At 44.6% G+C, this 16569-nt stretch overlaps 1 protein-coding gene across 1 annotated transcript in view; it reads right to left on the bottom strand.

Moving 5' to 3' along the window:
- Positions 1-9395, bottom strand: part of CERS3 (ceramide synthase 3) — a 79408-nt gene extending 70013 nt beyond the window's left edge. The window contains exon 1 of the mRNA XM_054561985.1: positions 9330-9395. The gene's annotated coding sequence lies outside the window, so the exon portion shown is untranslated. The remainder of the gene's footprint in view (positions 1-9329) is intronic.
- Between the last annotated feature and the right edge of the window lie 7174 nt (positions 9396-16569).

The raw sequence follows: 16569 nt of genomic DNA, 5'->3' as shown, positions 1-16569 counted from the left end.
TTGCTTCTCTTCCCTGGTAAGTCAAGTAAAGATGAGTCTCGGTAAACTTTTTTTCCTCCTAGTTTATGAGTTTGGGAATGTTACTCACCTACCACCTTACGAAATCTGTGCAGCTTCGACGTTTGCCATGCTGTTGGGGGGGTTTGTGGGGCGTGGTGGCAGACGAAGAGTCACACTTACATATCCCACAGCAACTCTGAAACTGCTCAGCCTTCGTCCCTCTGTCATGCATCAGTCACAACACCATCACCACCAAGCACCAGCTGGGCGCCAAGGGCTCTGACCTTGCCCAGCAGCAACCGCACCCTTGGCCCCCAGCCTTGTTTGAAAAAACCTTACTCTGGCCCTCCTCTGGCCACACCCCTCCCCCATGGGCCGGACCCCAGAATCCCCTGCCCAAACAGCATTAAGCCCACTTCCAAGGCCTGCATGGATGCTTCTCCAGGTCTGTGCTCCTAAAAACAACAGCACAGTGTGCTCTTAGGCCTAGGGATGGCCAAAATGAGAAGACTGGAGAGCGGGAGAGAGGACCCATGCTTGGACACACACACACACGGGTGTCTGTACACATGAGCAAGGGCTTCTGGCCGAGCCGATCAGGACTGGGGCTAGAGGAAGGGAGGGAACCACTGAGGGCCAGGAGCCTCCCTACGTCCTCTTGCGCTGGGCCCCCCACCCAGTGGTAGGGACGGGCCTGTCCACAGGCCCTTGGATTCTGACAGCCAGGGATCTGTCCAGGTTGTGCAGCTGAGAGAGGCAGGACCAGGAGAAAAGTTCTCACCGCACCTCACTGACTGTCCAGCTGAACCACTCCTTCCCAGACAAAGGGCCTTCCTGATGCGCAGGAAGTAATTCTCCCCTCTGGCTTCCTGATGCTGCCCAGTCCTCCTTACCTCTTCACTAGTTACTCTCGCCTGACCAGAAAGTAGACGAGGGAAAGGCACGTGCCGAACTTTTGGTAAGGAGGTGCAGACAATTCGGGGCCAAAAGGGAGAGGTGGGGTGCCTTGGTCATGAACCCCTTCTGAGTTCTGTACTGACCCAGGAGGAACTGGCTATGCTGGCAGGGTGGGCAAATGGGCAGAGCCCCGCATGCAAGCAAGGACCGTTGGCGCAGAACAAAGTGTACGAGGCGTGATTCAGATGGCCGGTGGCATTGACATCTGGTTTTGCTGCTGGAAATTGCAAGTAGTAACACTACTTTTTCACAGATCATTACAAAATAATGGGATTATTAAAATGGTAACCAATGACTATAAAATAGATCACAGTTAACAAAGTTTCTTCCATAAGCATTAACTCATTGAATCCTCACAAAGATAGGAACTGTATGCTCAATTTACCAGTAAACAATAATATTTAGAGGGACCAAGTCACTTGCTCAAACTGACACAAAGCCACACTCAAATGTAGGCATTTTTTGGCAAAAATGCTACTTCTCTTTCCATGACTTAACTATGCTTTCATCAAACCAGTATTTGTGAACATGCTTCGTGAATAACTTTTCACCATCCCCATGATCGTGTCTGATTGCCATTTGTGATGTTTATGAAGAAATGTGATTTTGAAAGTTCTCTTGCAGGTGCAAGACTGGAAGCTGGAAATCTACAGGACAGAGCAACCCCTCCTTCCATGCTGAGCAGCAGGTCCTGGGGTCCGGGAAGGAGACAGGTAGGGCAGGACCAGAACACGGATGGCAAACACCACCGAAGATTGTGCAGCTCCTCACCACCTGGTGCCGTCAAATAAAACTTTCATGTAGCATCTCCCCTCTCAAAAAGAAAAGGATCTGAAGCTACCGTATTTCACAGAGAGTAAAACATTGTGCTTGCTGGCTCAACCACCACTCCTCCCCAGAACAAGAAAAACAACACCATATGATAAACTTTTGAGCCACAGGTGTAATTTTGCAAGATTACAATGAAGAAAACGCAATAGAGGTGAATAAAATAAAATGTAAATAATGATAATTACCTTGAGTGTATATGATAGCTTATTACCAATGATCTCAGGTACAGTGTGTGGGGGGAGGGGTGTGAATTAAAGTGCCCCGCTTCCTTTCACAACATCCCTGCAGCAGCAGAAAAAGGACAAGAAATTAGAAGACTATATAATTATACCCATAGGTTTTCTTTTAACGACAAAACTCTGTCAGAGTTACAAACCAGCAGAACTTGGTGCCGGTTGAACTGGGCCAACCAATCAGTTTCGTTTGACCTGCGTAGTGTTCTAAAACAACTCCAGCCAACATTTAAAATCCAGGGGTTTCCACATAAAAATCCAGATTTGCAGCTTCACTTGAAACATGAGAAACTCTGGCAATGCTGGCACACCTCGGAGATACCGCGGGTTCGGTGCTCGGTTGCCACAGCTTGGCGCACAGTAATCCCTTTGCTGGTGGAGGGCCTTGCTTTCAATTTGTGAAAAACATAGTGTCTGTGAAGTGCCATAATGCAAGAAGTGCTTCCAATGACAGGAGCTGCCGGCCACAGCCTTCCAGCCCGGCCTACTGTTAATTCAGTTACCTGACTGGCTTTCTAAGGTGTTTAGCTCTGGGACTCCTTATGTCTCTAAGGTTTATCCACGTAAATTACGTTCTCAAAGTAACTTAAGGTCATCAGGGCCTAGCATAGCCTGGTATGATTACAGTTATATTAAAGCACATAGTTTTTCTTTTTTTCTTTTTCTTTTTACTTTTTTTATTGCTTTTCTTTCCCCGGAATAAGATACAGCAAAGAGTCGGCTGGGTTGGATACAGCGAACTTTACTGACAGTGCTTGATAAGGCAGGGCTCCCTAAGCCCCTCCCCTCTTCAGGGGGTCCAGGAAGGAACCTGGAGGTCAGGAGATTCCCAGTGTGTTGGGAGATCGATTGGGGCAAGGACTCCCCAGCTGCTGAGGGTCTCTCTTCCTGTCTCTGGGGCTGGTGGTCCAGGTTTTTCAAAGGGCCAGCTATAACCCTTTAGTGCCCTACTTGGGAATTACCGGGGAGAGATTTTTAAGCCATGTTCTCCCCCATCCCGACCAATTTAATCAGGATCTCTGAAGTTGCCGACCTGGCGCTAGTATTGTTGTTGTTGTTGCTTAACAAACTTATTACTAAAGTAGAGCATATAAATAGCGAAGTAACACTTTATAAAGGTGGACACACCGATGTGATAACCAGCAGCCAGGCCCTCCCTGTGGGCCTCCTCCCAGTCACTACCCCACCTTCCCCGACTCACCTGGCCTCACTTCTAACTCTATGGATGGATGTTGCCGGTTTTTGAACTTTACGTAAAGGAACTCATACCAAATGCATTCCTTTGCATCTGGGTTCTTCCTCTCGGCATTTAGCGCTGAGGGGCATCCAGCCTGAAGTGTGTGGCAGTGGCTGACTCGTTTTCATGGGTGCTTAGTATTCCGTGGTATGACTACCTCACAACCTATTTTTCCATTCTATTGTTGCCGGAAACTTGGATCACTTCCAGTTTGGGGCTATAACAAATAACGCTGCTATCTATGAACGTGTCTCTTGGTATACATATGTATGTGTTTCTCTACGGCACATGCCCAGGAGTAGAAATGCTGAGCCATGAGGTATACTTACACTCAGCTTTAATAAATATTGTTGGGCTGTTTTCGCAAGCTGTTGCCCCAGTTTACACTCCTACATCAGTACATGAGAGTTCCAGCTGCTTCACCTCCTCGCCAACACTTCTATTGTCTCTTTTTTAAATTTTAGCTTCTCTGGTAGGTGTGTAGTGGTACTTCATTGTAGTTTAAATTTGTATTCCCCTGACGGCTAATAAAGTTGAGAAGGTTTCACATTTCTTGGTTTTTTGGATATGCTCTTCTGTGAAGTACCTGTTCAAATCTCTTGCTCACGTTTCTATTGTGTCAGATTGTTTATTTGTTCTGGATATGACTCCTTGCTGATTACTTGTATGGCAAAGGTTTCCTCCCCTCTGCAACTTGTCTTTTACTCTTTTATTGGAGAAGTTCCTAGATTTAATAAAGTTCAATTTATAGATATTTTTATTATATAAGTACATTGTATGTCTTGTTTAAGAAATCATTGCCTACCCTGAGGTTATTAATATATTTCACTTTATCATCCAGAATGATGCTGTACAATAGAAAAGTAGTGGAAGCCAAATACGTAATTTAAAATTTTCTATTAGCCACATTTAAAAAGTAAAAAAACCCCAAAAAACCCTCAAGTTAATTTTAATAATACATTTAACCCAGTATATCTAAAATATTATTATTTTAACATGTAATCAATATAAAAATTATTAATGAGATATTATGAATTATTTCTCTACAGGAAGTTTCTGAAATCTGCTGTGTGTTCTAAACACAGAGCATGTCTCTATTGGACCAGCCACATTTCAGGGACCTCGTAACCACACGCAGCTAGCAGCTACCATGTTGGACAACGCAGGTCTAGAAGTTATACCTGTCACATCTACATTACCATTTAGATCTGTGTAAATTTTGAGGTTAGAATCAAGATTCAATTTTTTTTCAATATGGACATTCAAATGACTATCCCTTCCTTATTGTATTAATATCGTCATAACTCAAGGGTCCAAATATGTGGAGGTTTATTTCTGGACTCTCTAGTTCATTCTGTTAGTCTATTGTGTCTTTGGCTTTAGTATTTTTTTAAAGTTCCCTATTGATTTTTATTTTCACCAGTATTGAGAACCACTATCAGTGGATCACAAAATTAATTCATAGGCCACAACCAGAGATATTGTAGAGTGGAACGGAATAGAAAAGAAAACACCAATATGCATCAAGTATTGTTTTGTGGAACTTTTTTTCAGTTAGTTTGTGTGTGTGCTCTAAGTTGGGATCTAAAAAGTATTTCTTACAATCAGTGATAGTCAAAAAAAGTTTGAAAACCACCGTAATAGTGTAATCAGTAAAACAATTACTTAGGAAAATCCAGCTTGCATATTATTTTACAGTCATCATCCAGCAATGCTCTGAAGCTTTACTCTTCCACAACTGGATGTGGACCAGAGTTCACAGAAAGCAGACCTCCGCTGGCAGCAAGTCAGGGACAGCCGGCTTCGGCTAATGGAGCAGAAGGAGCTCATTAGGAGGCTCTGCAACTTGGCCCCACAGCAGAATACGACAACGAGCCCATGATGTGAGCATTACAAATGAAAATCGTTAATCTGCACAATTTGGGATTTGTTCAGCATCAGCATATTCTAAGGTTTTAAAGTTTTACTCAGATGTTAAACAAGAAAGCGCAATTTGAGGAGAAGGAATTGAAGCCAATTTAGTTATTAAATGATACCAAGTAATCTTCATTATTGAAGAATATGCTCAGAATTTTGCTTGAATCTTGACATGATTACTTTATTGTTCAGCCTCAGTCAGGACCAATCTAATCAACAAGTATTTATTGACTATCCGCTAAAATACATATGTCTGGCACAGGAATCAAAATAATAATAACAAAAAAAAAACCCAGACCTTGTTCTTGCATATGACTATCTGTGGGGAATAAATGGATTAAGGTATATGACTTTTTCACTAAGTACTTCATTTTAGAACATGGAGATAGTAAATTAAAATGATTTTAAGCCCCTTAATGTAATATTTTGTCTCTTTGAAAAACCTAAACATATGCTCTAGCTGAGAATTTTATACTTCTCCCTTTAATGAAAAATGTATTTTGGTGATCAGTTCACAGTATACACAAATAGCTAATCATTATGTAACATCTGAAACTAATATAATGTTATAAGTCAATTATATCTCAATTAAAAGAAAAAGCTAGAGAATGACTTCCATTTCTCTCTTTTCCAGTTCTGGTAACCACATGTCACATGTTTCAGAAGGCACAGCTGCAAGAAGAAGGCAGCACAATCTATGACAGAAGAAATAAACCTCTGTTGCACATACACCAAAAAAGTAGGTATCTTTTGGTTTTGTTTTATATTGTGCACATTCACATGAGTGTATGTGTGTGTGTGTCTGTCTGTGGTCTATATGTGTCTGCCAATCCTAAGTAGAAGTATTTGGAAATTTTGGTGAAATATCTTAGTTTTCTGGTATTTCCTGAAGATATAATTCAGGAAACAAAAAGGAAACATTCCATTGAATTGGAACTTCTGTAAACCAAACATCAGTTACGTGTTAGGCCTCTGGTCTGTTTGGTTTGCTCTGCTTAAAAATGTAGCACAAACCACTCCCCCCGCCCCCAGATTCTCCAGTAACCAGGTGGGTGAAACATAAAGAGGAAATGGTAATTAAAGTGAATCAAAACCTTTTAACTTTGTATTTGAGCAACATAGAGATACTTAGATAATAATGAAATTTGAAAGTAATTTAACTTCTAAAAACACAGTGATTGCTGGAGTCCACTTACAATCAAACATCTGTCCACCATCAACAGAAAGCCCATGGAGAATTTTGGCTGTTACAATGTGCTACGAGGTCAAAGGTTCTTAGTCTCTCTGTTCACTTGCCATTTGAGGCTTTATACCTAAGCCCTGATTTATTCTAACTGGGATTTTAGCTTCCTTTAAGTTTTCATAATTTGAAATCCCTGCTATAAGACGCAGTCTTAAGGCAATATGCATAGCACAGAGGGACCCAGAAAGCGACGACACCGACTGTCGCACGGGGCTCAGGAGCGTGAGGCCTGCAGCTTCGGACCGCCTTTCACGGGGCCAGTGTTTGGCCCGCCGAGGGCTGGCACGAAGGTTCCGTCAAAGACTCTGGGTCCACCAAGGAGATGAAACGGCAAACAGGGGCCGTGTAAGACCAACAAGGTCAGTGTCCCTGTTTCCAGGAAAAGGAAGACGCCACTGCAGCTGGTTCCAACAGGAGCTGCCCTGGGTTCCTCTGACACCCGTCACCTCATCGAGATTCAGAGTTAGGGACAGACTGTCAAAGCGCTATTCCTGGTGCCAGCTGGCCTACTTGATAACCATGACTCCAGGCTTTTAGCCAGCAAATAAGTCAATCACATGTGTCTCAAAAACCACTTTAATGAAGGTGTCTTATCTCCAGTTCAGCCTTTGTGCTGTGTCCCTACGGTCATATTGGGGAGGCCTTGGAAAGCCCAAGGCTGCTCTGCAGATGGCCTGCCCGGGGCCCAAGGTAAACAAGTGGTTGCCACACCATATTCTCTGTCCCGTGAGATCTTGGAGCCAGACTCTCCTCTTGTGCACACCCTGCCAACAGTGCCTCTGCTGTGACTTTGGGGGCCCAGGAAAACTCAGATGAACTGGGGGGGGGGGTGTCTGTTTACTGACCTATAACTGCAATAACTAGCACAAGAAACTGACTTTTGAACAAGAAGCAGCTAATGTTTTTGCTTTTTTTTTTTTTGGCCCGATTTTACTATGCTTTGGGGGACCCTTAATATAGGGTGTTCACTACCCTGATTCAAAGGCTATGTCAAAGTGGGGTCAGTGCCACCATGAAGGGTCTCAATAATCACAATGTGATTTTCAAAGAAAGTTAGTTGCTCTAAGATGTAATGAAGCATCCACAAATAATTAGAGAAGTGACACTATTTATTGAAAGTCGACCATTTGTCAGTCATGCAAGAGGCACTTTGCATATCTTGTCTTTCTAATCCTTATCACAACCCTGTGTGATGGGCATTATAATAGTTACCTTATTAATGAGGAAACTGAGGTTTGAAGAGTTTCACTGACTAGCCTTGGTCACAGACTTAGTATGCAGGAAGAAGGGATTCAAATCTAGGTCTTTTCTGCCTTTCTAGTCCCTGCTCTGTTCACCACACCATGCCTTCACCCCAACAGCAGAAGTAGATTAGAGACCTACTTTTGGTCTTTTGCTGTAAGATGCCAAGTGGGCGTATCATGGGTTTAGAACTCCTTCAGCAGACAAGGGCTCTGTGTGGGGCTGATGCACCAGGATAGGAATGTAGAAGGCACCAATCACATATGCCCTATTTTGTCATGTATAATGCGCACCCACACTTTTGTGCACATTGTATGTGGGATTATACTCATTATTATACCCATGGTATGTAATCATTGTACCCATGTATAGTATGCATCCTTATTTTTCTCTCAAAAATTGGGGTAAAAAGTATGCATTATGCATGACAAAGTAACTGTACCTCTGGGTGCGAAAAGACAACAGAGTTCTGAATTTCTCCCTGCCTTGCTACGTCACTGTGAATCTCGCTCAGCCTAAATTTCCTCATCTGAAAACTGCACAATATGAGTTCTAGCTTACTGAATGAAATACACATACGTGGAAGTGCACATACACACCACAAGGACTCAGTAAATAAACATAGATTATTACTAACCAAGAGTTATCTTCAAATTTATGTAAATTAATTTGATTGCTTTTACAAAAGGCAGAAATATTTTTAATGGGAAGATTCGACAACTATTATCAATAGGAACATACGTGCCCTTTCTCCTTAAATAATTTGTCCCTTTGGCAAGGAATTCAACTGATGAAATCCGAAGTGGAAACCCCCCTTTTAAAAAAAAAAGGCTTGTAGGGGGAAAAGAATGAAAAGATGCTATTTAAACTCTTGAGCCCTCACTCATGGTGGAGAAGGCACTTGAAGACTATGGATTAATGAATAAATTACTATTCACCGTCTGGTAAGTCCCAAATTTTTCTTTTCCTTGCACTGCGTAAGGCTATTTAGGAAATAAAATTGCTTAAAAGAACATGCTTGCTAAATGTATGCTTGGGTTAGAAAAAATAAAGGATTATTTTGTTTTGTTTCTCCCCAGGAGGCTGGTAGTTTTAGAGCTAATCAGCTTCTATCTCCTAGAGATGACACTGAGGTTATTCGCTCAAGACAGAGAAGCGTGGACACATCTCCCACTGTGGGGAGGGGGCGCTGCCTTGTCCCACACTGAAGACATCCTGAAAGGGCCGAAACGGCCTCGCTGCCCCACCTGCAGCCATACTTCTCATTCCACGGCAAGCAAAGGCTTTCCTAACAAACCAGGGTGTGCTGGCTGAGCACCGGCCTCGTGGGCTTTCCCTCTCGGAACAATCCTCCCTGTCCCTTCAGTGAATCAGTGTAAACTCCCCAAATAGCCAGCAACACGGGTCAGAAGTAGAAGTCGGGATTCAACACTTACCACTACTACAGACGTCTGAAGGAAAGCTCACCCAGCAAAGGGTTCCAACTCCTGTATCTCTCCCAGTCTCTCAGGCCAAAATGAGCGTTTTGATCCCCCTTCTCTCTCTCTCTCTCTCTCTCTCTCTCTCTCTCTCTCACACACACACACACACACACACACACACACACAGAGTCAAGGCCAGCTTGGTTTGGAAAGTTCTCCAGTAGCAACTTCTACAGAAGGGTGCCTACCTTTGTAAAACTTCAGTCCACCAGAGGCGCCTCCAGCCCGAGTGGTCGGAGCCAGCCCCCCAGCCTCGCAGCCAGGCCCCTTCTCACCGGAGAGCAGCGCTCTTCATCTCAGCGCGAGCTTGGAAATTCTTTAAGGGACCCACCCTCTAAAGTTGCAAGTCAAGATTTCTGACTGAGGGCCATCAGTGACGTGACGCAAAGCTACTGGATGGCACCGTCAGGTTCTTCCTGATGGGATGTCCTTTCCTGTTTCACCACTTGGAGAGGAGAAAACTGGAATTCAGTCAGACACAGAGGTGCAATTAATTGCCTCATTGTTGTTGCATTTCAGGGCACACGGCTGTGAGTCAACGACTGAACAGGGTGGTCTTACTGTTTACATCGCAAGGAAGGGGTTTGTGCTGCGGAGAGAAACCTGGAACACGGTCGACGATGCGCCGTCAGCTGAGCTGCTCCGACAGCCACAGTGCTCTCCAGAAGCCTGAGTGTACTGGCAGGGCTTTGTGCTAACGAAATCACCACCACGGCCACCACACCACAAAGCTCGTCAGCTACGGAGCATCTGTCCACAGCAACGCGCCTGTTTCCTGGCAATTGAAGCTTTACAGAACCACACAAGAACCAAAATATAAGAGTCGGGCCATCTTTCCTTTTCAGAACAGTTGGATGTCATTCTCTTTGCTTTTATTTGTGCTGGTCTCAAAGGACCCTCATCACAGGCAATGAAAGACAAACCTCTAAGCAGCAGGTCTGCAATGCTGCCTTCCGCCTGCTTGAGGCTCTTCGGTTTCAAAAGCAAGAGTGTCTACATTTTATACTGTTTGTTTGCAGTGGTGCGGCTTTTGGGGCCATTTTCACTTTCTCTTGCCCGAAGAAGGTGCTTTGACAAGTAAGAGAGCTCCAACAAGTTGGTTCCTGTGCCCCTGGTAAGCCAAACCTCGCCTCCCAGGAGGCTGGGGCAGCACCGCCCACTGCAAAAGCCCGCGTCCACGCTCTTCCCATTGGCTGACTTAACTGCTGAAAGACACCTTTCTTCTGTCAGCTAATAGATGACAGCAAATTAAAAACTGACTAGAGACAGAGAAGGGGGAATGCCAGTTTCAAATTCTTTAAAACTCCAGTTTCTCAAATTTCGCTAATGAATTCAGTTCAAAGAAAGAGGATTGGTAAAGGCCTCTTCACTCAACACCTGCTCGCTCATGTCTTCCTAGCCTGTTTTTTCTCTTCCCAGACTATTTTCTTCCCTCCTTGTAAGCGGATCATAAATTTTAAAACTCATCTGGCAGGAGGGCTGTACTTCCAGTCACTAAATGTGGCAGGTGGTGGTTCAGACCCCCCTCCCATCTTACCAGGAGACTCCGCAGCATTGCCTGGTCTTCCGGCCCCAAAGTGTCCATGTCTAGTCCATCCTCCTCCAGCTGCCACCTGACTTACTCCCTAATTAAACATTTTTCTTCCTTTATCATGTCTCTCTCCCCTCCTGATAAAGCCTAACCAGCCGCCTTCTCCCTACAGGGCTCCTTAGCATGGGAGGCAGCCTTGTTGCAATGAGCTCCCAGCATCTCCTTTCTCCCCTCCTGTTACTTTCCAGGGAAAATGGACAGACAGCCCCTGGGCCCTTCCGTGGGCTCCCCTGCCAGGTCCCCAGCTCCAGCCCTCCCAGTTCTGTGTGTATACCTACACTATAACACTTACTCCGTTATTATAGCTTCACTGGTTTTGTATCTGCTTCCCCTACCCTGGGACTCCTTCTGGGACATGCCTTAGTGTCTTCCTGTCCCTGCAGCATAACTCAGTGCCTAGCTGTTCAGAACCCGTCAAACGTCTAACACCCACCTTCGAGAGCAGCCAACACTCACTTTCCCTCCAGAGACACCGGGGGAAGGGAAGACCCCTGAACTCCATTTTGACTTCAGTCTCAGAATTAGGCCAAAAGAGTATTGTAGAGCCATGTTCTTTGTCTTAGTCATGTATACAATTAAATATTGGTACAGGTCATCTACCGATGAAATACGATGGTCAAATCAAGTATGAAGTATTGGTACCTAGCTCAGTACATCCTCTATCATCAAAAACAGATTGTCATCTGCTATGCTTCGTGAATCACTGTCAAGGGGTAGTTCCTCCGTATTTGTCAGGGACAGATGTAAAAACGAACCTGTTGTCCACCCTATGCAAAAAGGGGCAATAGCTATGGAAATGGAAGTGAGGAATTCTCAAGGTTTGCTGGCTGTGGCTTGGGGGAGCTGTGTATCTATGTGTACGCCTAGCGTGTCTGTGCACAAGTCCTCTGAGGAAGATAAACAAACACCAGTGTGGTTCTTTTGACAACTCCTACAGCAATGTCTTTCTATTTCTCTTTCTCTCTTGTGCCTCATGACAAATTTATTAGTTCCCTGCTAACAGAAAGAGAAAACCCTGGGAAGCATGGCAGAGCAGGTTGTATGTGTAAAGGGTCATTTCCTCCAAGCAATACTTAACGTCCATCTTCTGAGAAAACGTTAGGAAGAAGTTAAAACGTTAAATTAGTTTTATATTTTGAATCCTGATTCACAGACATCAAGTCATTTATTAAATTCTTAACAATTCATTGAATTTAAAAAAGTGAACATCACATCTCCAACAATTAAACGTAGGCAATTAAGCCTGATCTCAGAGGAGAGGTTTTGTGGGGAGCAGCCGGGGTGGTTTTTTATACCCCGAGCAAGGCCGATACTAAATGTTATTAAAGTGAGTGCTTAAAGCATCTACTGAGTGTATTTCCTGTAGTAAAGTAAGGGAGAGCGTAAGAGCAGAGTGGCCCCAACTGGGATCCTGGAGGAGATCAGAGTAAGCAGAACACAGGGGCAGGGGCTCTGGCCCACAGGAAGAAGAAAACTAGACGTCGTGCTCACAGCTGTGTAGGTCAGAGCAAAGGGTGCACAGCTGCAAGGAGTGCAGACGCGGATGGAAGTTGGGAAACCCTTGGTACTCCCAGTTGTATGGTATGTTTCAAACAACCCTTAACCTAGTTTTCTAGAAAAGAAACCATGTTCAATAGTTTGATAGTCTTGACTTGGTTTCCCAGCAAAGGAGAGAATCCCTTCCAAGAAGCTTAATGAATGCAGTTTGGACCATATCAATCTAACCTTACCAGTCCACTTTCTGAGCTTGTACTAACAACAAACTGTCTTCTTGGAAGGTTTCATCTTAACTTTTTTGCAGACTTTTCAAATGCAAAGCTTTGTTCACAGATAGAAACATCACTCAAAATGCTACCAAACTCTGTACTGTGGAAAAATTCCTATGGGATATAATGAAACAAGCAAATGTCTTCATACCTGCATGGACGGATACCTGTACTGACTGAATTTGAAGACCACATCTTATTGACATAAAACAGTCTGCTCGATGATTTGCCTGAGTCCCCACAATGGATCACAGATTACACGCACCCACCAGGGCCCTCGCTTTCCCTGCCAGACTCCTTTGTGAGGGAGTCAGAAAACAACCATCAGAACTTGTGGTATTCACATACTCCTACCTGAGTGTCTGAACTCCGTCCCCTGCCCTGCTGTGTTTCCCACGTTGCTCGTCACATCTGACACGGCGACCTATTAGTATTTACTTGTTTATTGTCTATCTCACCCGTGAGAATGTTAGCTCGAGGCTGGGGCTTCTGTCTGCCTTGTTCACTGCTGAGTCCTCAGGAGTCAGCACAGTTCTGGGCAGAGCCAACACGCAGTGCTGCGAGAGTACACTTAGTTATTTAGTTATTTACGATGTGTCTCTTCCTCTCTAACCAGCTGGTGCTTTTTCAAGGGTAATGCACTGGGTTTTTTCAAAAGTTAAAGTCTATTATGTGAGTTTTAAAGATGGCCAGATCTACTTAGAGTTTGTTGGGAGAGGGGGAGATTTTCCCCTTGAAGATTCCAGTCTGTCGCACACTGAGCCCTTGATGCAAAGGGTTTTTAGAACCCATCTGGCCTGTGCTCTGGGAAAGCTTTAGAGCTGTTTGCCAGCCCGATCACACATCTGTCATGCGAGCTGGCTCTCAACAGCCTCTCAGTTCACAGCCCCCACCGGGGGCGGGCCAGAGGCTCTGTGCACACAGCCTCCCGCTACAGGGGTGGCCGTCAGCCATGGGCAGGCCGCATCTCGACCCCCAGTCCCACTTTGTTCACATTATGTGACCTTATTCTGAGTGGGTGTGTGACTCCAACCAAAGTCACTTAACCAAACTCAGTTCTTTGGGTTTTTCAAATGTGAAGGGAAGAAAATAATAGCAATACCTTTTAAAGTTAGAGAAACATTAATATACAGGGTCCGTCGCAAATAATGCCCCTTCTTTTATTACAAAATCTTTTACTATAAAATCATAAGCATGTAATTCTGTAACATAACAATGTCACACTCAAGCATATCATATGACATTTTAGGTCAAATGTTCTAATTAAAACTATAAATTATTATACCCATATTATTACCCTAGCAACCACATTCAGGTAGGCCTTACTTCAGCTATACCCTGCATATTAAAGCACTTAGGAGAGTGCTTGGCATATGATAAGTGCTATGTCAATATCAGCTATGATTATAATTATAATTATTCATTTATTTCATCCACAGGCTTTATTCCTCTGTTACATCAGAATAGACTTTACTTCATGCTTATAGACTTACTTTCTCCAATTAAATCTCAAGTATGAGGACTATGCAAAGTCTCCAAAAATAGCACCCATTACCATTCTCTGCACATAGTATTTATTCATTAATTTGTTCAACAGTAGCTATTAGGTTCATACTATGTGCCAGGCACATGATATCTTTTAAAGGAGCTAAAGGTCTCAAGAGTGCGAGCAAAGCCTTACTGCCAAAACTGACACAGACACACACACGCGCGCGCGCGCGCACACACACACACACACACACACAGAGATGGGAACACTTGCTCACACACCTACTGCGCGGTATGCCAAGGGAAATCTACCCAAGCGAATGCCATGTGGGTATATCTATATGCCCCTCTCAGGTACAGATCAGGGCCTTCGAGGAGATGGACTCGCAAACATTTATCATTTCACACCCACATGCATGCAAGCATAAGCCAGGGACTTTCATGGGGAGCTAAGACTACAAAAATATGGGATCAGGACACAGAAATGGGTGGATGAAGTTTTCACCCCCTCCCCACCAGAAAAAGCAACCAATCCCACGACTGTCTCGGTTCGTGAAGTCAGAGCCTGGCAGCTTCAACACTGGTGCTCCCTTTATCCAACACTGTGCTGGCACCTGAGTAAATTAAGCATTCCGCGCGCTTTGAATGGATTCATGCGAGCTCAGCGCTTACACAGGTAGGTGGAAAACAGCAGGTGAGTGGGAGATGAGTGAATACACACATCAGTCATCCATACTGCGCCACATGTGACAAGACACTGAGGAAACAAGATGCCCCTAATCCACCCGACTGTCATCATGCAACACACGTCTTGCTCAAGGTGTTTGAAACACAAACGTGGAGACAATGTTTCTGACCTCAAGGAGATTACTATCTTTTCCCTCTTGTTCCTGTTCTTCCCTCTGGCCCCATACCCTACAGGCCACCCGCCCCGCCCAGCCAAGGACTGGGCAGAGATCTGCTCGGCTAACTCAAGAACGGGCCAAAGCAGGATGGAGTGCCCTGCGAGACACACACGCTGGACTAAGCTGCATGATGGCAGCCAACCAAGACTCATTCCCACGAACAAGACACTCAGACCTCTGCCTTCTCATTAACAAAAGATGTGGCTACTCCACAGGGCACCAGAAACACAAACCAAGCTTGGGGTTGAGTGAGCATGCGTGGGGCTGTGGCTGTCGGACAGGCTCGGTCACTCTGGTCATTTCCAGACCCCCTTACAGGGGAATTCTAAACCAAATGCATTCCCTCTTGTCAGCTGCTTTTCGTGGACGCCACCAAAGTGTCCATGGTGATCAGGAAATCCCAGTGCAACTAAAAGTAACACTGAGACTCCAATCCTGGAGGACTGTTTTCTTTTCCTTTCTGACCCCTGAGGTTGAGGTGCCCTCCTGCCCGCCAGGTTACCAGATAATCTTAAAATGGAGCCCTCATCAAATTACTTCCTTGCTCCAGAATTTACAGCTTCTTTACACTGGTTCCATTAAAAGTAAACTTCTATGACTGTTTTCTAAACTCCCCTCCAAAATGTGATCTCCACCCAGCCTGTCCCACTTTACTCGCCACTGTACCCCAATACTCCTCTCCCCTGGGCTGAGCCAGTGGCTGTGTTCACTCAGACCGAGATACGTCCTCGTCCATGCCCCACTCAGCTCTGCTTCTCAAACCAACCTGAATCCACCTTTCTCTTCCTTGAGTCTTCACAGTTACTCTCCACATCCCACCTTGGTCCCCGTTTTACATGCAACCCCATTCCTTAATAGGAAAGTACAAACTACGTCTGTAATACAGCTTGATTAGAATGCATGTATGTGCAGAGCTACTTGGACAGGCATGGGCCTGTCTCCCCGTCTGAGCCCAAGCACAGGGGACCCTCAAAAAAGATGAGTTAAGGATGTGACAACACTGTCCTGCATATTTTAAGCTACAGGTACCTTCCACTGCTGCTCGTTCTCCTTCCATGGGATGTTCATTCCTTCACCATCTATTCATGGAGCACTTCCTATGTGCCTGAAAAGAGGGAAAGCACAGTGAATGAGGCAGCTGCAGTCCCTGCTTTCTTGGTACTGGGAGTCTCGAGTTTTGGCTATGGCTGGAAAACCAGGCCCGCTCTCGGAATGTCGACAGCCATCTGCTCTCCCTCTGTGGGAGGCCACCAACAGGTCACCTGGATGACTCTGCAACTGTTGGGAGACACTAAAGGGATCTGAGCACAATGCCACGTACGAAGTTGCTTATAAAGTGCTCCTCACTGGCTTCCACTGGGGTCTCAAATGAGGAAAAATATTCTTTTTTTTTAAAACCTCCTCTGCAGTGGGCTGGTTTTAAATTAAAAACTGAGATGTCACGGCTTGTTCACTGCTGGGCACTGTCTGAAAGTGTTCTCTTATGACAGGATGATTTGTTTACTTATCTCTTTTCAAAGTCGTAAGTTCTCTGAAATAAGTCTGCCACATATTATTATCTTAAAAGAAATCAGGTATAAAAATTAAGTTTTACTTAAAAACATATGAATCACTGAATGTTTACATGAATGGTTTACAATTATAATGTTCCTTCATTCTTTCACTCATGTATTTATGG

The sequence above is a fragment of the Pteronotus mesoamericanus genome, unplaced genomic scaffold, assembly GCF_021234165.1.
Source record: "Pteronotus mesoamericanus isolate MK-2021 breed Mesoamerican mustached bat unplaced genomic scaffold, CSHL_Meso_final scaffold_582, whole genome shotgun sequence".
Lineage (NCBI taxonomy): Eukaryota > Metazoa > Chordata > Mammalia > Chiroptera > Mormoopidae > Pteronotus > Pteronotus mesoamericanus.
This window is presented reverse-complemented; position numbering and strand designations above follow the sequence as displayed.